A 17604-nucleotide genomic window follows, 5' to 3' on the forward strand; every position below is an offset into this window, starting at 1 on the left:
AAGAGTAAGCATTTGAGAATGTCAATAGGCATAAGTCATTTTGGATATACAGTGGAACCTCACTTAACGAGCACCTTGCATAATGAGTATTTCGCATAACGAGCAAAATAAATTGTAAAAATTTGATTCGCTTAACGAGCGATGTTTTGCATAACGAGTGACAAGGAGAGGGGAAATCCTGGATTGTGCGCATGCTCCATCAGTCTGTGTTTAGCACTCGTTCCATTAGCATCTTAGTGTTGCTCATGATCACACATTTTTCCAAACTTGTGTTCACATATATTATGTATAAACATTGACAATCATAGCCCATTATATAATAAACACACCATCTTGTACTAAATTTAATGACTAATTCCAAATTAAATTTTAGAAATGTCTAAATTAAAAATTAATTATATATAATTATTAAATTTAATACGAGATGGCAACATAACTGCCTACCTCTAGTCAAATTAATTCATTTCTAATATTTAATTATATCCTTTACATAGCCCAAGAATTTAGCATATCATTTGGCATGTTCATCAGACATTATCTGTGATTTTTTGTTTTCTTCAAATCAAATTTGCATTTCAGGTTGGTTCATTCCATGCTAGAAGAAAAGATGATGATGATTCATACTTCTTAACAATGTATATTGTGTAATTTTTTTTGAATAAACGTTACACATAAAATATTTAAGTATTTTTTTTTTGGCGTGGAATGCATTATTGTATTTTACATTAATTTCTGTAGGAAAAACTGTTTCGCTTAATGAATGTTTCGCATTACGAGTAAGATTCTGGAATTAATTATGCTCGTTAAGCAAGGTTCCACTGTATTGCTGTTAATTAGGTACATGAATCAATGGCATATCCAGGATTTTGAGAATATGGGTGCTGCTCAAAGATTGACAGGAGACCAAAGCAGATGTCTCCTGTCATTTTTCAGAGAATGTTATTCCATAATTTTAGAATTACCTTAGTTGTCCAACTTTTTAAAATTAAATATATGATGGGAAATGGATAATATTGAATTAATAGATTGATTATATAAATTATACAAATTATGGTATGATTCTAAAGTAAGAATAGAAAGATACAAAATCATTACTTTTCTTATTTTCATTAGAAATTATCAAAATTACTTATTTTGAATTTATTTGTAATTATCTTTAGTCTAAGTCTACACTTTTTANGGACTTGCCATAAAAGAAAATTTACTACTGTTTATTCTCATTCAGAAATATCTGGTAAATATCTTCCTGATCAAAGGAATCAATCAAAATATTTTACTGTCAAAATAGAATCAAATAGCATCTTTGTGATGTGTTTGATGCAATGAATACACCGCACTAACCTTATAAATGCTTTGCAGTTAGCTAAACACCAACTGAATGCCGAACCGGTCCACCCTAGGACCTTCTTCAGGTAAAGAAGGTCCTATGGTGGACCGAAAACATTGGACCTTCTTTACCTGAAGAAGGTCCTAGGGTGGACCGGTTCGGCATTCAGTTGGTGTTTAGCTAACTGCAAAGCATTTATAAGGTTAGTGCGGTGTATTCATTGCATCAAACACATCACAAAGATGCTATTTGATTCTATTTTGACAGTAAAATATTTTGATTGATTCCTTTGATCAGGAAGATATTTACCAGATATTTCTGAATGAGAATAAACAGTAGTAAATTTTCTTTTATGGCAAGTCCACTGTCTTCTTCACTAAAAGAAGCTATTTTCTATTCCTGTGCCAAGGCATATGCACTGTATTAAGTGAGAAAAGGCAAGCCACAATAAATATCAAACTCAGATATTTTTGAGAGCCAGAAATTTGTTCCCACCAGCAAAATTTTTTGTTTTCACTTCTGCCTGGTGATCATGCACTTTCCTTTGGGAGAACCATATTGCTTGTAACTAGAGTCACATCTGCATAATCACACCCTTATACTAGATTGTTTGTATTTGCGCCAATAAATCAATCACCTCATATTGCCGTCATGCCTACTCTAAATTCTAATATGAATATGAGTGAAAAATTCATCTGTACATGCAACTTTATATAAACAGCTAAATTAATCAAATTGTTCTTTCATTCACCATAACCGTGTATTTCTATTAATAGGACTTATTATACTGGTGTATAGAATTATAGCAACACAGTCACACAGATTAAAATTGGTTTATTTATGATTACCTGGACACATACAAATTGCNCATATATTTGTGTTTTTCAAATAAATTTTTTGTTTGTCTCCTTTATAATAAATGAATTTATCTATTTCTAAGTAAAAATTGAAAGTGTGTGTAGAAGTAATTTTTTAAAATATCCTTTTTTGTGATAAAGTTTTAACGCTTATTACTATAATCTAGACATGTTAATCTATAAATATACTTTTATAGTTAAGGATTGGGTCACAAATATTATATTATATATACTTGTGGCCCAAAACTCCATGACTTCTTCCAATGTGGCCCAGAGTAACAAAAAGGTTGTGGCATTTGTTTTCTTCTATGCATATTTGATATGGCTTGATCATGCATAAATTTTTCAATAGACTCTTATAGCCTCTAAATAATGAAAATTTACCTTCAGTCCTAATAGGACTGCAATTTGAAAAAAATTGTACACCTATAAATTCTCACTGTTGTCTGTCTTAATCTTGAGAACAAAGTTAGATAGATGAAAGTTGAGAGTAGATATGGAAAGATTAGGGGCAGGAAGCCCCGATTAACTATATACAAACATTTGGTGCAAATCAGAAGTCACATTATATGAATTAAAATGTTTTCCCATGAAAGCAGTTGGATAGATGACAGCATCTTTCTCTTGCTAACAGAAAAAGTATGATGTACAGGAGCAAGACACTACTAATTTGAGATTGAGAGCATATATTTTAAATTAAAAATTATTAAAATATGATTAAAAATTTCGGCCTGGCATTGTGATGATGTCACAATAAATAATTGCTCATTCTCTTTACAGTGTTTGGCATTTTATCTCCAATCAAATAGCCAATGATTTTTTCACTGAAATTCAAACTTTTCATGGTTGTAACCAATAATTTGACAGAAAGAATGTAAGCATTATTATTTCTGAAATACTTAATGCAATTTTTTTGGCCATATGGCAGTTTTTCTAAGTGCTGAATAATAATAAAGCATTTCATATGAGAAATCTTAACATGCATTTCATTATTATAATTAATTAATTCCAACATATGCATTATGGTTTTTAAGAATCGGCTTCTTTTACTAAACAAATAGTAAATAATTTCCAAATTCTGAAAAAGAATTGAATATTCATCATCATCAGAACCATTAAATTCTAATTAATTTCCTAACTCCAGTAAAAATATATATCAAATAATTTTTCATTCAATGAAATTTGTGATTTTCTCTGATGATTTAAGAATTTATTTTAAAAATTATAATTTATATTAATTAATAAAAATATTTACCTTTCTAATTAGTATATCGTGAGGTGGTTCGATAAAACGTATCGTTGTTTTTCCCAAATTCATATACGATTTAAAAATCCTTTCTATGTTACCTTGTATCTATAATATATTTAATTAATTAGAAAATAAAAAACAAAATTATTTTTATTTTTTGAAATATCCAAAATATCTATTATTGTAAACGTATTGATTGCTTTCTTTCTGTCAGTGCAATTGAATGGAGTTTTCTGCGTAGGGCTAGGTCTGGTGAAAATTTCACAAAAACATCACCGAGGATGAAACGTTGGTCTATGGGTAGTACATGGAAACAAAACATCAATCATCACAATAGGTGGAAAAATATTTACTGTAACCCAAAAAGGCTAGCTCAAAATTATTAAGTAATGAGTAAACATATTCTCGGAACCAGTTTTAATGTCTTGCCACTAGGAAGTACTCTAAATAAGTAAACCAAAGCTGTATTTCATTTCTTAAAAAACAAAACACAGATAAGTAAGCATGACAAGTTCAGTTGAATGTGGAGGTCTTGCTCGCTGTTTTGGTCGATTCTAATGGTGTCATTCACCAGGAATTTATTCCAAAAGGGAAGACAGTAAATAAGAAATACTATCTGGAGGTGATGAAACATAATTGTAAAGCAGTGAGGAAGAAAAGACCAACTGCTTGGAGAGAAAAGCATCATGACAATGCTCCTGTCCATACATCACTGCTGATAATAGAGTTTTTGGCTAAGAACTCTATGCCACTTATTCTCCAACCTTCAAATTCACCAAACTAAGCTCCAGCAGATTTCCTTTTGTTTCCCAAATTAAAATTTGCCCTCAAAAATCATCATTTTGAATTCATTAATAAGTTACTATTAAGGAAAATTCACTAGCAGATCTGCACATCATCCGAAAAGAAGAGTTTCAGGAAGTATTCCTTTCAGTGCAGAAATGCTGAATTTGGGGAATAGACTCAGGAGAGGACTAATTCAAAGGTGACAAACTGACTTTACTTCTAGGTAAATGAAAACAACAACTATTTGCAAAGTTTGCAAACTTTCCGGACAGACTTCATATTCTGCTGAAAAGTGTTTGAACATTAATTTAGTAGTTTAAACTGCACTTTAGCAGTTTTCTCAATTTAATAAAATTATTTGAATTTAGAACATGACACACTAAAACATGCAATAGGCAAAACTTCCCTTGGATATAACCTGTGAAAGTCATAAAATGAGTTATTTCAGTATACAGTCAAATTTTCCCATATGAAATACCCTAAGGCAAAAACCATACAGCTGGGAACACATGTACAGTACCAGTATACCTGAACAGGCACACCCATCCAGACCTGTTTTATATATGTATATGTAATCTAGGCCTAACATTTCAACACACAAACTACAGCTAATATAATCAACAAGAGCCTAACATTGAAGAACAAAGTGAATTATGTTAAAAAATAATCTTGAATATGTATATTAAATCTTGCAAAAAAATTTAGATTTAAACATCTTTTGGTTCCTGCATCTGCTAGCAAAAAGTATCCACAATTTTTTGAAGACAGAATCTTAGCGTGATAATCATTGCGAGAGACTATTACCACAGGTTACATTTTAATAAAAAATTTTTCAGAGAGTAAAAAGAAGAAACTTGCTCTACTCTATTTTCCATTCAGTTTTGGCAAAACTTTCAGAAAATATTTTTGATTTCTTTCCATCCACAACTACGCTGTATTTTATGAATGTATTTCATTGGACTAATAAGCCCAACTCATTTTCAGAATGACGAGAGAATTGCTCTGCTTTCCTAATTGTTGAAGATTTTATCCTTACTTATAACTAAGGCAAACAGAGATTGATTGACAGTCTTGAGCTTGAATTTGAATAAGTGGCAAGTTTTTGTTTCAACCTGTCCGAGATGAAACATGCTTAACCCGGCGTGAACGAGGTGAGAAATTGTTACACCAGCTATGAGGTGGGTAGGAGATACCCGAAACTTTGAAGCCAAATTTTTTATACTATAATTGTGTATAAAGTATTTTTTCACTTGGGATAATAAGAATAGTATCTATTCAACAAGATGAGTAAATAAAATTTTATGTTTAAGATTGAAAAGCATTTTTTTAATTGAAATAACAAAGTTTCTATATTTTCTTTGAAAAAGTACAAGTTTTGGTAGTTTAAAGTTTTTTTCATATAAAATTCTAACAAAATTACAACCTCTTTGGTTAATCAACATAACTATAGTATATTTCAATTATAAAAAGAGAAAAAAAAAAAAACTAAAAGGTCTGATGAGATCAATTTGCACAGCACCAACATTATACCTACAAATCAGCACAATCTTCCACACACAAAAATTGCATGCTTCATACAATTTGGCTTCTCACACTTCAAACAGCAATGTTTTGTTTTCCTATCTGTTTTTTAGTACACTCACCACACCTGACATATTTATTAGCCATTTTTTTGGAAACAGGTAATAAAGGTTCTCCCAGTTGATCAGTAATCACTTTTCGAGTTTCCTTTGGAAGATGTGTTTTTTTTTGTCTAATGCGAAGACTATCATTTGAGAAATCTAGAAATAAATCTAAAAATACTATAAATAACTATAACTCATAAACTTACTGTCAACTCAAAAATGTAACACCGACTATGAGGTCGGGTGTGACGTACCCCAGCCACCTTTGTTCACGTGTATCTCCCACTGACACCAGCGGAACACTAAACTCAACACTGTGCCTTGCCTCCCACTCACTTACCTCCAGCTACTGGACAAGGGAATTTGCATGGCAACAATAACATTAAATAATCTGTGTTTAAAATCTTCTCAGGTATGACATACTCGACCTCACTCACGCCAGGTTAAGCCACATAGTACCATGCAATTCTGGCTTTCACAGGCTTTACTAAAAAAAATTAATTGAATTGCTCCGATGAAAATCACAACTTTGCATTTGAGTAGATGGAGGACATATTGAAAACTAATATGCAGATTGCTTTGTGTTTATTTAGAGATATCAAGTAAAGGTATGTCATTTGATTCCTTCATTGCAACCTTTACCATCATCTCAGTACTTCACTTCAGCATTACACTGTAGTCTATCTTACAATATCTTCTGTCACAACTTTAAGCAGTATACTCTGTAAAATTAGTTCATTACATATGTACGCATTTAAATATTATGTTAATATATTTTTATTGCTGACATTTTTAATATTTATATTTGAAAAATTGATAAGTTTATTTATCAATTTTCATAGTCACCTAATATATATATACAACCATAAAACACATTTATAAATTATATTTTTAATAAATAAAAATGATTACTTACCTTATATTTAATACCTGCAGGATTCTGAACCGTACAAATCATTAAATAAACATTAGTAGATTTGCTAGTGCTTGGTTCAGATGCTTTCGCATCTTGATAAACAAGGAGTGTCGCCTGACACGCTCTTCGTTTTGGGAGCGAGGTGGAATGCAATCGGTGATCGCTAATTTCTATTTCGCAGGCTAACTTCATTCTACAGAATATAAGTTTGCAAATGTTACAACAAGAATACATTGTAACTAAAGATAAATTATTATTATTCATAATCTTCTAAAATCTGTATGCATCTTTGCAAATTAAATTTAAATATGCATCAAAAAATGAAAATGGACTTCAATCAGATTAATTAGTGAGAGACTGTCAAAATCATTAATAAACTGATTATCTATTTTGATGGCCACATAGCAAATCAGTATAACAATTAATAGTCAGTCAGTTTAATATACAAGTATACCTTGACTTACATCATTTCGAGTTACATCGTTCCTGATTATACATAGTTTGTCAAAAAAGTATATGGAAAAATAAAAATCAAGTTTAAGTCATTTTATTTGACTTTACATCTGTCCGCCACAAATATTGAAGTCGTAATATCATAAGAAAAACGTTTGAAGCACATAAAATTATATTAAAATATACACATTTACAAGTATGTACTGTATTTACAGCACATGCATTTGTAAATTTAGATTACTTTATTCTGTACTATATTAAAAACTAAAATTTGTTTGTAAGCTTAAAATAGATCCTTATTAACCACATATTAAAAACGCATTAATAAATAAAATACAGAACCGGGAATGGTAATTTATGGTTTATCCTAGTGACAAGTAGATTTGAAGACAAGTAAACTTGACTTACGTCGCCTCTCCTGGAACCAATTACCGACGTAAGGTGAGGTATACCTATACTAATATTCATAAGACTGTTATTGTTACTGTGATTGATGCAAAGTAAAGTATCAAGAAAAAATCAACTCTGTCGCAGATTATACTTATACTGAAGAGGGATTGGTGAAAACTGATCCAAAATGCATATAAATAAAACGATCTGTGAATTAAAATTGTCCTCCGAGCGATTCTTGACCTCTGGTGAATGCTGGATTAGAAAGACAACATATTTGTCTATAAACCCCTTTTTAGTGGTTACCGAAATAAGTTATTATATGTGGCAGATATTACTAATTTTAGCTCTATATAAAAAAAAATTGTAAAAGGCAAAATTATTAATAAGTTTTGAAGCAGTGAAAAAGAAATTCCACATCTTACAATCACATCCAACAACAATCCATTAAGGAATTAATTTATTATCAAAGTTTTTGATTAGTCTTAACCTTCCATCTTCATTTATTTTTATAAAATATCTTTATAGTAGTAAATACTGTTCTCGTGCAATTATCCATGGGTTGACTGTTTAAAAAAAACTTGAAAGAAGGTGCAACTTCCATTGCAACTTATGCAATGGGACAGATTAAATGCTGATTTTAAAATACAATTAATGAGCTATAATTTATTATGACATTGTCACATTGCTCGGCTGCAATTTTTTGTCACAATGTTTCCAATTTCAGTAGTGTCTTGCCCCTGTACATCATGCTTTTCTTGTTAACAGTAGAGTCATGCCGGTCATCTAACTCCATTCAGAAGAATATTTTTTAATTGAAATAATGTGACTTCCAGTCCAAACCGGAAGTCCATACATAATTAACCTGGAGTCTCCTGCCTGTGATTAACTACACACTAGCTTTCCATATCTGGTCTCAACTTTCATCTATCTCACTCCATTCCAGAGATTATAGAAAGGACAGACTGATGCTAAAAGAAATTTATAGATTTACAATTTTTGAAAGTTTTTAATTGCATTTTAAAATTTGCATAATCTGCCCATTGCATATGCCATGTCTAAGGTGAAGTATAATGAAGCAAATTATACAAAACTTATTTTTATTCCAGCAATTTTCCATGGTATATATGTCATTGTAGATTATATACAAAAAACTATGGTATATGATATAAGATATTTGTTTTTAGTTTCATTTTCTAAACATTTATTTATATTTTTTGTATTATAAATATACACAGTAATCCCACCATTTATGCAAGTAATTGATTCCACAAAAACAGTGCATAAATAAAAACTGTATAAATAGAAGAATTAATGTGTGTATGTATGTATATACAGTAGAACCTCGATTATCCGGACTAATTGGGGATGAAGGTAGTCCGGATAAGGAAAAATCCGGATAATCGAAATAGATACTTTAATTTGTCTTTTAATGATAATACAACACGTTTTCTTTTCGATGACATATTGGTAATATTAAAAGTAAATACTGTATTTAAATCGTGATCAAATTTTCAAGAAACAAACGTTCGTATTGAATTTGGACTACNGTATTATTGTATATATTAAAATTTATAAATAAATACAGTAAACCCCCCTATAAAACGGGTTCATATAATACGGATTTGTATATAACAGCAAAAAAATTGCGATCGTATTTGTATAAACACACTAAAAGAGACTCATATAATACAGTAAAATGTCATCGCCAAATTGTGTTGCAACAGGATTGGTCGAATCTAGACCAATAGTGGATATTGCACAAACTGTTGAGTTTAAACAGCAGACCTACTAAAAACCATTTATTATTTAATGGCCATAAAAATTATATTTATATTAATGATGTCTCCAAAGTTCAGCAAATTCTTCGCAGAAAAATAATTTATCAGGAAACACACGCCCGCCGTTTGATGCACTGCTCCACGATGAAAACAAACTTAAGCAATGGTGTCATCAAACGGTGCACAGTCGGTAAGTAATCCTACAATTTTTTGTTTATAGCATAGTTTATATGGATTATTCCCAAAAAATTATGTTTTGGAAATGTTGAGTCAAATTAGTCTAGAATCGATTAATTTTATGGAAGAAAACCTTTCAAACAGCCGTAGTCCCTAAACTGCACACGTGCCGGGCTGTGATTGGCTCATGTATTTAAGTGATCGTAAAACACTGAATTCATATAAAAAGGAACGTATCTACCGTATTATAGGAAGGTCTACTGTAAATACAAGATACAGAATCTAATGGTTTGGTGATCGGATAACAAATTATCTGAAATATATAAATCATAAAACGTAAGTCAATGAGCAATTATTTATTGTGACATCATCACAATATCAAGCTGCAATTTTTAATCATCTTTTAATTTGAAAAAAAATCATATGATTTCAGTCCAGACCATAAGTTTGTATACGGTTAATTGTTCCTAAACCTTCCATATTTGGTCTCAATTTTCATCTAACTCTGGACTGACAGATGAGTGTCACTTTTATTTGGTTGCAATTTGAAAGTTGCAGCCCAATAAAAGTGACTGAAAATATTTGAATTTATTAAAAACTTACTGCAGAATTTTGTTTTGAATTATTTTAGTTTATTCCAGATATAGTCTATTTAGTTTTTTTTTAATTCTTATTATTTATAGTTGATCAGATTAACTTTATGATTATATATGGTCTTTTCTAACATTCAACTTACAACCTTTCAGACTTAAAGTTTGTCTGTACATCAAAAGTTTAATTTTATGCAAATTCTGAAGTTCTCTTGCTGGTTGTGGGATGGCATTTATGAACTACTGTACATATGATGATAAACTTTCATAACAGAAAGATAGCAAATAAGATATCAGTTAAAAAGATCTTTTCTGATTAAAAATGTCAAAAACATTCCTCTGGAAAATTTACCTCCCATCCAGAATTTCTCTGCCAGTAACTCATGTTAATACTAATAAAACAAAAATATCTAAAATTTTATCATCTAAATAATATCTATATTTGATTCTATTGGTTTTGGAAGAGATCAGATCAAAATGGATCCATTCATTCAGCTATTCCAGGCTTGTTCCTATTGGTCATTACTTTCTTTAAAAACTAAATTGACTCAGTTTCAAAGTACTTTTTGGTCAGTCTCTGTCTTGATCATCTTAGCTCTAAAGATCAAGATCATGTTTCTCTCTAGAAACTTTTTGTCATGGATGTTTTTGTAGTTATTGTGAATTATGAGTTTACTTTAAAATAAGTACAAATAAATTAATTTTATTTTAAGTCTTATTCTTTTATCTTGTTATAAAATATAATAAAATCTGAATAATATACAAATATAATAAACCATTGATTTAATGATCTTTGGATCTAACAGACAAAAAATTTTAAAACTTTTTTGTTTGCAAATAGAGAATGCTAAAAAGTTGGAATAAGTCAATGAATAGAAATTACTCAATGTACAGTATTTAATATTTCATTCATACTTATATATCAAAACATTTTAATATATCTTGCATATCCTAAGTTTGTTATTAATTAATATATGTTTTTAAAACACATTCAATTTAACAGAATTTTAGCAGTAGTGGATACTTTCTCTAATCAGTCTGTTAAATAGAGGATTTACTGTATGTCAAGTACCTGACAAAAATTTCATCACTTCAGTACTAATCATATAATTATGCATTAAAGTTTATCAAAAAATGTTAAATATTAACTTTGTGTCCATTTAAATACATTTACTAAATATATTTAACTGGACACAAGAAATTAAACAAAATACAGTAAGTTATAAGAATTGCTCAACATGTCCTCTGAAGATGGAGACAACTGCATACAACAAACCAACAACTCACATATACTAGCAAACACTATTTAAAAAGCAATTTTTAACTTTTGAAATAAAAAGCTTAAATTTGTACATGTTGGTAATACAGGAGTAGAAAACAAATAGCAGTATCTGTTTGGCAGTTAAGTTTAAAATTTGTTTTCAATATAACTTTTGGCAGGCCAATCTCAAAAATGAAGTGGATTTTCAGACCTTTACAGAAAATTTTACACTTACAATTATAGAATCTACCCCTAAATACTGGCACTGAGTTCAGTTACTCCATGTACATATATTTGTTTCTATTTATCTCTGATATTTATCATACTTACTTTCTTTATTCTCAGAAGACCTCTCTTCTTGTTCTACAGTAGAACCTCGATTATCCAGACCTCTATTCTTGTTTATTTTGTTCAAAATAAACAAAAATTTTACGAATTTGCTGATTTGCACTTGGCAAATTATGATACTGTTTATGTATGTGATGGAATGCATAACTTTTTTTGTTTCAACAATGTCTCACCCGGCACAGTGGCCGTAAACTCTTAAATATATTTTGCATCATAATAAAAATATAACTTGACATACATATTTATACTTTTTTAAAAAGTTAAATGGATCTGTTTGATTGGTTGAGATAGTGCAAATTTTTATGTCAATTTGACATCATTACATCAGTTTTAAAATGTAAAATTTAGTGATGCAACAAATATGCAAGGTTGCCGACTTTAAGGGGGAAACAATTTATCTCGCGTCAGAATGAGCCTAAGGGAAACCGCGTATGTGGGCGGTGGCGAAGGAGGCAAATGAAGAACAAGTATTTTACAAAAGAAAACCCGTTTATTTGTTCGAATTCATGCTTACATAGATATTGGACAATTCCAAAATCGATGTGCTCCTATGAATGACGAGAGTTCCGGTGATCGGTCGCAGCCTGGGCGGACGAGAAGGATCACTGGACGATACAGATGTTTGTTGTTAAGCTGCGACGTCCTGGGTGATCGGTGGTTGCACAACACAATCTAAATCACAACGGTAGGCTTAATCCAGAGGAGACTCTCTTTTCGACCTTGAAGTTCCGATTTTTATAGTTTTTTCCCCACTGTTCACATTTCAGATTGGTCCCTCGTCCCATTCCTCGCTTCTCGATTGGTCTCTCCTTTGTCTCCAGGTGCAAGACGAAACTTTTTCAAATCGCGGGAAAGGTCCGATTTGAGGTGTCCACCTGATACCTCTTTGTCAACTCTGCTCAGTGACTGTTTATAAAACAATAACACCTGCACTCATAACTCAAGCCATTGTTTACCATTTCTTGACATATAAAAATTTAACGATCATTTTCATCTATCAAAAATTTTCCTTGTTTTTTGTTCGTAAAGGTTTATCTCTGCCAACATTTTATAGACACATGAGTCAAAGATCTACCTGTTTATGAGCGCTTGTATTAGAGTTTGTCTTCCACTAAGATCTTGACAGATAGTTTGACACATACTCGAACCGTTAGGAGTCTTGTTGTTTACATTTTGTGTCACGCAAGAATTTCACAGTTTACTCGAGTTCGAACTTCGTCTGGGACCCCACAAATAGTATATTCGGCCTCAGGCTGAACACCGAATATTCGGCTAGGAGTGTGGCCAAATAGCCGAATATTTGATCAAACTATTCTGCTTGATTAACTCACGTTCGAAAATTGGCGCGCTAACCGCATTATAGCAAGGATCATGCACCCAGCTCTCTATTGGCCCGCTGTCACTACGCTTTGCCAATCACGTTAATTCTTGACAGTTGTAGCAGACAGGCATGAGCATCATGGCAGTATGTGATAAGCAATGATATCAAATGTGGATAACAATAAAATGACCTACATGTGTAAATAACGGAAAAAGAACTCGAAGTGAAAATGTGAAAATAAATATGAAATTGAGTTGATAACATAATCGAACAAGTTGAGGCAGCTTATTGGTGTGAAATTTGCGGCCATCAATGCCAAATAATTTTTCTCATAGACTTGGGAAAGCTAAATGCTTGTAATGAAAGTCACTTTGCATGCATGGGTGAAAGCCTGGGGCCATTCAGGCTACCAAGCTGTCTGGAACTTTAGTTATGATAAATAATTTTGTACAATGAAACAAAAAAATTAATTTAATTTTCAAGTTTATAATAAGGGACAATTTCATAAAAACACTTTACAGATCATTATTATTTTTTTCACATTTTATGACTAAAGTTTTGATCTAATGTGCTCACGCAGTAAAAATTTTCAAACAAATTTTTAAGTTTCTAGCACCAGTAGTTTTGGCTCTGCATTAATTACCCTAACAGGACTTGTTCTTTTATATATGAATATATAGATGGTTTGTTACCTGGTTTGTTACCTGTTGGTTTGTTACCTGTTTCTTTGATCTTTTGAAAAAATAACTTAGTTATATTATTTTTCCTTTGGTCTTTTACATAAATAAGCAAAAAATTGCGCTTTCTCGAACTTGAAATGTATGTTCAGCATTAATTAAAGTTACCAAGATGATTAATTTACTGTGTTCTTTCTTACTCCTGTTTTTAAGTATTCGGCCGAATACCGAATAGTAACAGAATATTCGTTGGTTACATCATTAGTAAAATTCTAAAAAAATGACGTAAAAATGTATACTATCCCGACCAAACAAACAAATCCATTTAAGTTAAATTTTTAAAAACTTAAAAAAAAAGTAATAACAATAATTATAAAATTTCAAATTCTTAAAAACTTATAAATTAAAATATGGTAGTTATTATAATAATCAGTACTGAATAAAATAAAACAATAATACAATAAGAAGAGAAATACTCAACCTTTTACAGATGTCAAACCTCTAGGAAACAACTTTGAATTTTCATTCCAGCCGCCAAGATTTTCAAAACTGGTACTTGTGGCGCCATCTTACCACGTTTACTTAACGAAATTTTTATTCATGCGTAAAAACTTAATATTTACAAATATTAAGCTTTTATTAAATTATTTACGTAATTTAAAATTTTCATTAAATTTTTTTATATTTATTTTTTTTTAAATAACAATAATTTAATTACTCGTTATTACTAAACATTTTCTTCACTTCGGGACTTTTACGGTTAAATTCTACTAGTTATTTTTTTTCCGAATAAAAGATTGCTTAATGTATAAATTATGATCCTGAATGGTGACAATTATGTCTTAGCTATATATCTTCAAGAGCCTAATAATAATTCACTAGCGATCGGTTGGCCAAGGCGGTGAAGAAACCACTTTAGCTCTCGTGGAGTCGGTTTGGAAAAATTATATACTGTGTAATTATTACATTTTATGCGAATAGTGGCTGTTTTTAAATTTTGTAAAGTCTAATTTTGTGCAGTAGATGTAACAGTAAAACGGCCGGACGGCCGAGCGGTCAACATGGTAGCCTACCTCTGCGGGAGAACCGGAATCGAATCCGGACTGGGTCGAAAATTCTTAAGAATTGTTCGGGGGATAGTCCGTCCGGACATGTCGGTCCCGTCACTCACCGCCCGGCCTGGCCTGGCCGAAGTCATAATCGGCTTGCTAAAAAGAGTCCTCTTAGTGCCCACAGGGCAAAAAGAGTTATAAAAATGCCCACCGCTCTGAAAAACCCGGGATCGAATCCTATTTTGCTTCCTCAAAGAATGTCATTTCCGAGACTAGTGCTGTTTCGCTTTACAAAAATGTAAAATTCGCTTGTAAAGCGATTAAATATTTTTAATCGCTATAAAAATACCGATTTTTACCAAATCCTCGTAGCATTTCATGAATACTTAAAGTGGTATTAATTTTAATTTTATATTTTTATTTTTACAATCTTTGACTTTTTGTTACTGTCCATATTTTTATCATTTTCTATTCGATCCAATATATTCAGGCCAACGTATTGCTAGAAATTTGAGGCGATCTAAACTTAAAACCAGATCCTTAATTTTTATCTCAAAATAGACTTTTTTATTTTTCTGAAAAATTTTTACAAACTTCATAAATTGTTTTAAATTTGAGTTTTATTTTTATCCGCTAGAGGCCGTTATGAATGTAAATCGTTTGTTTTGCGAATTGATGGAAGAAGTTCTACCTGTGAAAATAATCATTTCAGAAAGAATTTATAAAGTTATGAGGTAATTTTGTTGATTATTTATTCATTTATTTAATATATTTAACAATTATATACATGATATTAACAGAAATATGTCGAATTGACACTTTAAAGGGCTCGTATTATAATTTATTGGTTAAAGTTATGACATGTAAATTTACATTATTTCTACTTCGTTCTTTACTTAATGTTATTATTAAGCAGTTAAACTGTTATTAATTTCTTTCTATTGATATTAACATTTCTGGGTGAGATGTGAACTCTGAATGAGGCGTTTCCCACCCCCCAGTATTGTAGACCCCCTGTATGAGCAGAATACTCAATGGAACCGTACCTGTATATGCGACTTATATGCGAACCGTACCTGTATATACCCTTTGCGAGATATCTGCTTCAAAAGGTCAGTTTTTACCAAGTACTGGTATACTACCTATTCTCAATGCATAGATTAAAGTTGACCCGGACAAAATTAATAGTTCACCCGGACAGTGAGTCAATTCCCGGACAGTCCGGGAATTGACTCACTATCCGGGTGAACTATTAATTTTGTCCAGGAATTTCGTAGAAATTGTGAAATTACGATGAAACAAAGTTCTTGCAAATATTTTTACAAATTTACATTATTTTAACAGCAAAAGAACTCGCACTTACTGAAACTCATCTGCAATTCTGCCATGTTAGTCTGTTTACGCCAACATGTGGTGCACAACCTGTCGTCAACCTTATTTTTTTTTGCGTGTATGATTGTACACGTCTCTCCAATATCCAATAAATAGAGCTGTCATCTGTGCCTGTTCTTTCTTAATTTAGGTTACTCCTACACAAGTCCCTAGTCCCTAACTAACTGATTTAGAACTGCCATGCACGTTATTCTTTGCATTGTAAAATGACATTGCGCATGTGTCAGGAACTTCTGTTTGAACAAACCTGACCTGCCATCCAGGTCAGCGATTTTCAAAAGGTGGCAACACTAGTCTCCCTATTGCTTGCCTTGACACGTGCAAGGTGCGAGTGATAGCATGCACTTCGACACCCATTAGGGAAGAGCCCTCAGGGTGCTGTATCTTGTGTAGGGTCATATGTAGAGGTATGCTTTCTTTTGACTTTTTTGCTCCTATGGTCTGCAGCTATGATAAGTCCCAACTGTCTTGTAGAGAGGTGTAATTGTACCAACATGACCCTATTGCTCTGGAGAACTTAGGATTCAAAACCAGGCCCAACCCAGTTGGGAGATAGCACAAGTTCTGGACTCAATGACCACATTCAGCAGACTCAACAGTTGTAACTGAGCAAACCAGTAGCTGTTATGTAGCAACCTGGATCTGCTGAACAATGAGAGATGTATGCATTGGAACTGGAAGTTGGTGGTTCTAGAGGTAGCTTCTGCTTTCACGTGTTCCAACTTTTGTTTAAAGATGGAGTTAGCAATTGCATTTGCATTGGATGACATCAATTGGAATATCTGTCACATCAAAATTTTAAAGACATACCAGGTTGTTCAATAAGTTTTGTCGTTCGATAAGAAAAACACAATTTTATGGTTTGAAATACATTTTATTATTCAATATAATCTCCGTGAACTTCAATACACTTGTTCCAGTGATCTTCTAATTTATGGATTCCATCCCTAAAGTGAGAATCCAGAAGACTGTCGAAATACGCATCCACGGCTGCTATTACCTTTTCGTTCGATGAAAATCGTTTCCCACGCATGAATTTTTTTAGATGTGAGAACAGCCAGAAGTCAGAGGGAGCTAAATCTGGCGAATAGGGAGGATGTTGCAACAATTCGTATTTTAATTTACTGATTTTCGCAATGGTTTTTTGAGCTGTGTGAGAGGGGGCGTTGTCTTGATGAAAAATGATTTTTTTCTTTTTTAAACCAGGTCTTTTCTCACGAATTTTTACATCTAGCTGGTCCAAAAGGTTACAATAATAATCTGAGTTTATTGTTTTACCAGTTTGGAGGTAATCCACAAACAAAATTCCTTTTGCATCCCAAAAAACTGATGCTAACACCTTCTTGGCCGATTTCTGGACCCTAACACGCTTCGGAGCCGAAGTACCGGGTTCACACCACTC

General features: G+C 31.9%; 1 protein-coding gene and 1 long non-coding RNA gene across 2 annotated transcripts in view; one reads left to right on the plus strand and one right to left on the minus strand.

Annotated features, from left to right (window-relative positions):
* Window positions 1-3431: 3431 nt before the first annotated feature.
* Window positions 3432-14331, minus strand: LOC111637783. The gene is made up of 3 exons (XR_002758741.1): window positions 14240-14331; window positions 6761-6953; window positions 3432-3538 (listed from the first exon to the last, which is right to left on the minus strand). It is a non-coding gene; the product is annotated as an uncharacterized LOC111637783 (long non-coding RNA).
* Window positions 14332-15416: 1085 nt separating this feature from the next.
* Window positions 15417-17604, plus strand: part of LOC111637776 (pre-mRNA-splicing factor ATP-dependent RNA helicase PRP16-like) — a 50206-nt gene continuing 48018 nt past the window's right edge. Inside the window, exon 1 of the mRNA XM_023383350.1 lies at window positions 15417-15544. The gene's annotated coding sequence lies outside the window, so the exon portion shown is untranslated. The remainder of the gene's footprint in view (window positions 15545-17604) is intronic.

Source organism: Centruroides sculpturatus, unplaced genomic scaffold, assembly GCF_000671375.1.
Source record: "Centruroides sculpturatus isolate CEXI.00-Female unplaced genomic scaffold, Cexi_2.0 scaffold1176, whole genome shotgun sequence".
NCBI lineage: Eukaryota > Metazoa > Arthropoda > Arachnida > Scorpiones > Buthidae > Centruroides > Centruroides sculpturatus.